This window comes from Neolamprologus brichardi, chromosome 3, assembly GCF_056152115.1.
Source record: "Neolamprologus brichardi isolate AB-2024 chromosome 3, ASM5615211v1, whole genome shotgun sequence".
Lineage (NCBI taxonomy): Eukaryota > Metazoa > Chordata > Actinopteri > Cichliformes > Cichlidae > Neolamprologus > Neolamprologus brichardi.
In genome coordinates, this window is record NC_142106.1 from 15,588,578 (window position 1) to 15,596,640 (window position 8,063).

Sequence of the window (8,063 nt, forward strand, 5' to 3'; positions counted from 1 at the left end):
ATATAATTTTTCCCCTGATATAGACACTGTATATTTTGTTGAAAATGTAGTGAAATTAATATTTAGATGTTCTTTCTTCATGGTTTAAAGTTATTAGAATGTTTATATTATATAAAAAATATAAAAATAAGACATACTGACCTTCTTTGCCGATGTTAAATTCTCCACTGATGAACAAAAAAAGCTCTTCTTTCTATTTTGAACCTTTTCCTTTTTTATTAGGATTCTTGGTTTTTATTTTCCTTTCCTTGTGGTTCTTCTTGTCTTTTTATTTCTTCATTTCTTTTTTCCGTCTTTCCCTCCTCCTCCTACTCACTCTGTCTTCTCATTTCTTTCTATCTCTCCAGTACAAAACTCCACTTTTCTCTCTCCCTCATGCATTTATTTTTCTTTTTAGGGCGCTCCATCCTTTGACTCCACCCTCTAGCTACACTCACTGGATGTGATTGGGCCCTTTTGTTCTTTTGTCTCCCATCCTGACAGAATATCATGATTATGATAATGGCAATGATGCTGATGGTAGTTTCATGTTTCTGATGCTTTTCAAGACAGAAGTTGGAAAACTATCTGAAATAAGCAAATAATAATAACAATCATGTGTTGTTGTTGTTTTGTTGAAAACCTGTAAGCCACACACCCAGCATCACCACCACAAAAACGGAGGTCAGAAGTTTCAAATATAAAAATTAAACAAATTTGGTATGGATAATCAGAATCATAATAATGAATTAATCCAAGGAGAAATTGTATTATTACAGACACTCAGCCCTTTAAAGCCCGAATCATAGTATAGTTGCCAAATGTATTGAAATTATTGTGTTTATTGAATCATCTGACATTTTTATAAAATAATAATAACTTATTTCAGGGTTTTCAGGAGGAGGGTGGGGGTTACACTTGTGGTGTAGATGTAAAAAGGTGCTAAAAAGAGTGAATTTTTTAAACTATATATATATATATATATATATATATATATATATATATATATATATATATATATATATATATATGAAAGATGGAAAATGTCATATATATAAATATATATATATAAAAAAGTCATATATAAAAAAATAGGGCCAAATTGAAATGAAATATTTCAAAGTTAAAAACCCCAACAGTATATACAAAATGTTACAAGTAAAAACAATCCAGATGTCACAAGGAGTTAAACTTTGATACTCACAGGTGGGAATAATTTCCTGTGACATTTTGTGATGCATCACATGATGTTGATTGAGTCTTTTACTGAATGTGCTTCTGTGGCTGTCCAGCATGATTTTAAGAGAATATGAAACAGTATCTACTGACTGTCGCTGGGACAGCTTCCTCCTTTCTGAAACCTGGTGCATTATTGGCATTGGGGATCAGTTTAATTAGTCTGTTGTTATCTGCTGCACCACCACACCACAGCCTCATCAAACAGCATCATCTAGCACAGCGGTCCCCAACCCCCAGGCCTCGGACCGGTATCGGTCCGTGAGTCGTTTGGTACCGGGCCGCGAGAGTAGAGGCTCAGGTGTGAAATGTATGGTTTTCAGAGTTTTTTATCGGTTTTCAGCGTTATTTTGTTACTGTTTTTATCATTAACTCGTTTTCCCTGGGTCTTTTCACGTGTGTTATGAATAAATCTTCTTTTTTTCGATACCGGTACTAATTTTATTTTGTCGGGCATAAACCGGTCCGTGGCGCAAAAAAGGTTGGGGACCACTGATCTAGCACATGTTAAAATACCTCGGTCACATCAGAAAATGGGTTCTCCATGAAGGAAGATAGTGTGGGGGGGGAGTAACTGTACAGGGTGGGCCATTTATATGGATACACCGTAATAACATGGGAATGGTTGGTGATATTAAAGTCCTGTTTGTGGCACATTAGTATATGTGAGGGGGCAAATTCCTCAAGATGGGTGGTGACCATGGTGGCCATTTAGAAGTCGGCCATCTTGGATACAACTTTTGCTTTTTCAATAGGAAGAGGGCCATGTGACACATCAACCTTATTGGTAATGTCACAAGAAAAACAATGGTGTGCTTGGTTTCAACGTAACTTTATTCTGTATATTTCTACATGTGCAAAACAAAAAAAAGAAAAAAGAAATTGCAAAGAAACTCAGAAGCTAGTCAAAAAGAGAATAAAGTGCACAACAATATGTGCATTTAGAAAGGATAAGCAAGCCATGCAGTGCTTGCCCAGAAATCTAAAAATCAATTGAAATGTTTTATCTGTTAAAACGAAAGTTGTTTCCACCTTCTTTTAGCCATAGTCCTGGCTGCAGATTTAAAAACTGACATCATATTACTTTGTTTCTTTCAAGGGTCATCTAACGTGAGAGACACCGCTCTAAGACTACTAAATAAATAAGGCTGCCCTTGGTGTGTCCATCAGCATCTGTGTCCCCTGAGAAACAGCTTCCCCCAGGGAGGAAGGTTTCCCACCCGAGGGTCAGATTGAATCAGGGTGACAGTGGGACTTCTGCCCTGCAGTTAGAAACAGCAACAAGGTTAAATTGATTATATCGTCCTGAGAGTTTTGTTCTCTCAGAGCTTTAATGAAGCAGTCAAGTTCTCTTGTGAATAAAAAGAAAGAAAGAAACATCACACTGTTCCAACTAAAGGAAGTTAAAGTGTTTTTTTTAAAGAATCTGATCTGATCGTCAGCTAAATCTGAGGCATTGGGAGATAATAATAAATGTTTCTGCTGCACAAATATGTAATTTTCTCTTGTTAAGGACTAAGTTTAGTTATTACCTTTCTCTGTGTGTTTCTCAATAATCTTATCTCTGTATAGATCTTTAAAATAACTAAAATTTTAAAATAATTTCCTCCGTTGAGTGCTGTAACTTTCCATATCTAAATACTTTGGGTCACATCCAGAAGTTGAATAATCTGAGACTTGTTTTGGATAGTTACTGCTCAAGATTTTTTTTTTTTTTTTTAAGTGATCTGCATATATTTTTGTTCACGTTTGTTCACTACACATTTAATTCTTTCTTGGAGCCTTTTTTAAATCAATCTTAAGACCAAAGAGAGATGGAATTAACTATTTCATAAGACATAAAATAAGAGGACTGATGAAATATATCAATGTATTTATTGGTGTTAGAATAAAACTAGTGTAATTGATATTACCACCCAAATCCTAAACAAAGTACTTTTAATGTTTTTAAAAACCTTTAATTAGAACATTTATTTAGGCTTGATTAAGAACCCATTATGCAGATTTAGGACAAAAAGAACATTTTAAATTAAGCTGTGATTTAAAATAATCCAGTAGACCAGAGTTCAGTTCAGTCCTTCACACCGAGATCAGCAGAAGAAAAAAACAGTCATACCAGAAGCAGAGAGACTTCACAGTTGTTCCTCGTGGGAACTGAAACGACCTGAAAAGTTTCTTGTATTGTTGCTGTGAGGTGGAGGCACTCGCATACAGTGAAGGTAGGGCTGTTGGACAGGCTGTCTGTCTGCTGGGATCCAATGGACCTCTTTCCCGTTTTGATGTCGTACTAATTAAAATATCAGACGATAACACCCCGTTAGCGCGTGATCATCGACGCTCCCTGACATACTTCCTGAGCAGAACCTCTCTGAGGGGTGGTGTTTGAAACACAGCAGCGGACCACCCCCTCTTTCTCCTCGTCCTGATGTGTGTTTGTAAGTCCTGGTCCTGTACTCTTGGCTCAGTCTACAGGAAACTCAGTGAACCGGGTTACACTGGCTCTCCGACACTTTAACATTAAAGTATGTTTGAAACAACACTTTAACTCAAGGTGTTTAAAAATACTTTAGGTGCTTTTGTGAATGAACTTTTTGGTAGTTGCAAATGTTGCTTTTACAGCTTTTTGTTGACATGTCCTCCTAACTTGTTTGAGATGTGTTGCTGCCATCAAAGTCAAAATGAACTAATATTTTTCTTTAAAAGGCTCATTTTCTTAGTTTAAACATTTAAAATGTTTCATGGATTCTATTGTGAATAAAATGTGGGTTTACGAGATTGCAAATTATTGGAAATTGTTTTTTTTTATTCACATTTTACACAGTGTCCCAACTTTATTGATTACTTTAGATCAATTCATCTCTAAACACGTGATTCTGAGACTTTTGCAAATGCATGATGAAGTTGACATTCTGCTTCAAACTCAATTCAAATGATCTAAACAGGAATGAAGAATGTGTGGCCCCTTGATGTGATCCAACCTGACTTTCAGCTGTTCTAAAGAGTTTATTCAAACTAGCTCTCTCCTCAGGCCCCCTGCACATGTTTGGGTTTAGTATCCCTGATCTCCATTTAAACAGCTAATACATTAAAAATTTGCTCTGCTTCCAGCATGGCTTTTCCCCGTCTGTCACTTTTCTGCCATTTGTCACCTCAAACGTTGAGTTCAGCGGGCTCCAGAGGTGAATTTTACATGACACTAAAGACTCTGTGTGTGTTTTGTGGTAAACATATATTTAACAGGACATGTTGAGTGCCTGAGTGTGTCCTCTCTTTCCATCTTCGTTCCTCCCCCACTCTTTGCAGTCCCTTATCCCACCCCCTTTGTATCTGTGTCATTGCTCTGGAGAGTGAGAGGGTTTCTCTTTGTAGTGAGTCCAACTTGGCAGCAATGCAGTCACTGCTGGGAAAGTGTGTGTTTAAGTGTGCGCTTAAATGAAATGTGTACGCTGTCACAGGTGGAACTAGGACAGCATGCTGGGAGGACTCGGAGATGGAGAAGAAAAGTTTGTGGGGTATTCATATGGGAGATCGAGAACAGAAACAGGACGCTGACACCTTTTAATTCATTCTTTTTGTACTGATGTTTTGTTTTCTTTCGGTGTTCCAGCCTTTAGTCGTATTATTATTTAATGAACAGGAGGCTCGAACTTGGAAGAAAGTTCCTATGATGTTGATAGAAAAACAAACCCATGAAAAGGCGGCCCTTTCAGGTCTTTAATCCTGTTACAGTTTGAGGATCGCGCTGCGGATTAACGTCTGTCATGTGTGTGAAAGGATAACATGGGATTAAGTTGCTGTTTGACATTTCGCGGTGTCACATCAGACATCAGAGCAGAGGCCAATTCATCACATGAAACAAGTCAGGGCTTATTATTAATACTTTAATGTGGCTGCCGATGGGTAACGATACTCCACCCATCTGCAATCGGCAGGTTTGCAATCCTAAAGTCATCCTGCAAATGAAGTAGCTGTATTTACTGATCTTTAACAAGTTTCAGAGGAACGACTATGGTTAAGAAGAAAAACTGGACAATTTTACAGATGATTTAAACCATTTGAGAAGGTAATTACCACACAGTTCTAGTGTTCTCTTGAATACTAAGGGCTTTGATTTTGGCACTCTCTAAAGAGAGAAATGGTATAACCTTCGAAATTTCCACGACCAAAGAACAAACAGAATCAGAACGAACTTGTAATATTTGAACCTCAAAACTGAAAACCAATTACTTACTCAACAAATATCCAGATCACCATGAACAATATACCCAAGCACTTGGACTCATAGTCCATCAAACATCACTGAAACACTACTAACCATTATAGGCCTGGGGTTCTCAGATAATTCTTTAATCAAGGTGCACCTTTTGATTTGCCTTTGACTCTCTGGACTACCACTGAGCCAAAACAATTTTCCCCCTTCAGATCTTCACACCTGCAAATGTCTCAAACTGACTGTAAAGATAAAGTTTGTCAATTTGTTTAGTTTTTGAAGTTCCTGATCTCATATATAGTATATTCTGCAATATTTCATGCATTTAAACATGAAAGTAGTCATTAATAAATTTGCCTGAAGGTTTAAGAATTACAAATAAAAAGCGCAGAAACATTTTGCTTCATTGGAAACCTCCTGGATATTATTCCATGGAGGTTAGCGTTCTGTTATTGACATATGGCCACTCCGTCACATCCTTCCTTTGTAGACTGTGACATTTTAAAGCAAAGGCTTTAACTACGAGAAGAGCCAATATTGTGGATAGATGCTATCAGGTTTTCGTCCCCAGTGGAAATATTTTTACTTCACAGATTCTAACAGTCACAGGAGACATTGTGTTTGTATGTAATTTTCTGGGAAACGCTGAGATAAGCAGCCTCAAGTGCAGCTGCTGGTCACTGTGGCACGAGTCGAAGCGGTTAAAGCCGGCGATCCTGTTGTGTCGCTGCATGCCGGAGCTTATCTTTGTTTCTGGATTACATTTTTTATCCTCTGAGGGAATTCACAGCTCCTCAGCTGGCCTCAGATTTGTCATTTGAATCTGGTTTTCTATGAGAGAAGCTGCTGCTTCATCAGGAATTAAACTTAATCTGTCGTTCGAGAGCGGGACAAACTCTGACCGCTGCCTCCTGTTCAATGAACCTGTCACTTGTCTATTGGTGGAAAACACTAACCCAGCTGTCCTCTCTGTGATGCTAAGCTAAGCTACCCACTCCTTTCAAAGCAAATGACAGAGGAGTCAACAGCTGAAGGAGGGAGACAGCTTTTACCCGATTCCAGTGACTGTCAAGGAAAAAGCTTTCTGTGCACACCAGCAGTTTCTTTGATAGAGACTTTAAAGCTTGCATGCTAAATAAAACTAAAACTGTGTAATCTGTGACAAATAAATACTCTAAAAAAAGTAAGCTGGGAAGGACTGGCCACCAGGACTCATAACTGAGGTGAGAGCAGGTCAGGAGGTCATGTTACGCCCAATGAAAACGGTCTTTGTATCGATAAGCGCTGAAGTTTAATTAGTGGCACTTATGTGTATTTTTTCTTTTCTGTTTGAGTTTATTTTGTTTCTCGTTGAGTGCAAAGAAGAACTCAAGACAACAGTAAAAAGCAGAGAATATAAGTTGGATATAAGTATGAAAGGAAGAGTGTAAGACAGGAGGGGGAGCTCAAAGGGACTCCTCAGAGACAGAGAAAAAAAAAACGACGAACCCCTCCAGAGGAAAGAGGAGAGTCGCGTTCAGCTGAATCAGCGCGGCTCTCTGTGTGTCAGCAGCTTAAGTCACTTTGTAAAGACGTCACACGCTCAGAGCCCGAGGACATTTCTTTGGCCGTCTCACGGTAATGCCAAATAAAAAAAAGAAGCACACACAGCCTGAGGCTTCACACACACACAGAGTTATTGTGCTGATGCAGTAGTTATAAAATGTTTGTCTTGATTGCTTTTCCTGCTGGAAAACTTTTGTTTTCACAACTTCAGTTTTGATCTTTAATGTTTTTTATTTTTGCAATATTTTGTTCGGAGGAATTTGTTTCTCTCTAAAGTCATGTATGTTTAAACTTAGTGGTCATTCCGTGTTCCTGAGATTATTATTTGCTTCGTTTATTTATTTAATTGGATCATTTAAATTTTCCTTTAAGTCATTTGTTTTCTACTTTTTCCTCTTAAGAACTCATTTTGTGTCTGTGATGATGTCCTGTGTCCTTAGAGATTATTTGGGGTTGTTTTTTTTGTTTGTTTGCTCTTTTAAACATTATTTGTTGTGTTCAGTTACTTACAGATTAGTAAAATGAAAATGCTGCCGTCACTCCTTAGTGTTTTTTTATTTATTTTTAATTCCTAACAGTGAAAATCTGACAATAAATAAGTAAAAACAAATACAATAAACAAAAAAAGATACATTTATATCTCTTTAGCTTTTCTGCTTTAGCTGGACATGTATCTGCTCGTGAGTTCTGTGTGCAAACAAACAAAATTTCAGCTCACACAAGAGCGAAAAAGTAACACGAACAGAAAATCTGCAGTGAGGTAACTGAGTAAAACCGACTGAACACACTGAAGAAGAATTTTCACTCTTTCTCTGTGATGTTTTCTTTCACGTGAATCGTTTGAGAACGCACTCGGCCACAGCACACGAGCAGCAGCGTCTGAGTGACAGCAGCTCTGGTGGCAGCGGCAGCTGCTGATCCGTCACCGAGTCGCCGTCGTAACGCTCGACCATCTGGCCTTCAGGCGTCTGTCACCAGACAGCTGTGGAGAGAGCATGTTTGCCCGCTACTGCAGATGAATAAAGTTTTGGTTATTTGAAGAAGAAGTTTCCAAAATCAGAAAGCCTCCACAACTTCAAAAAAGTGTTTCTTC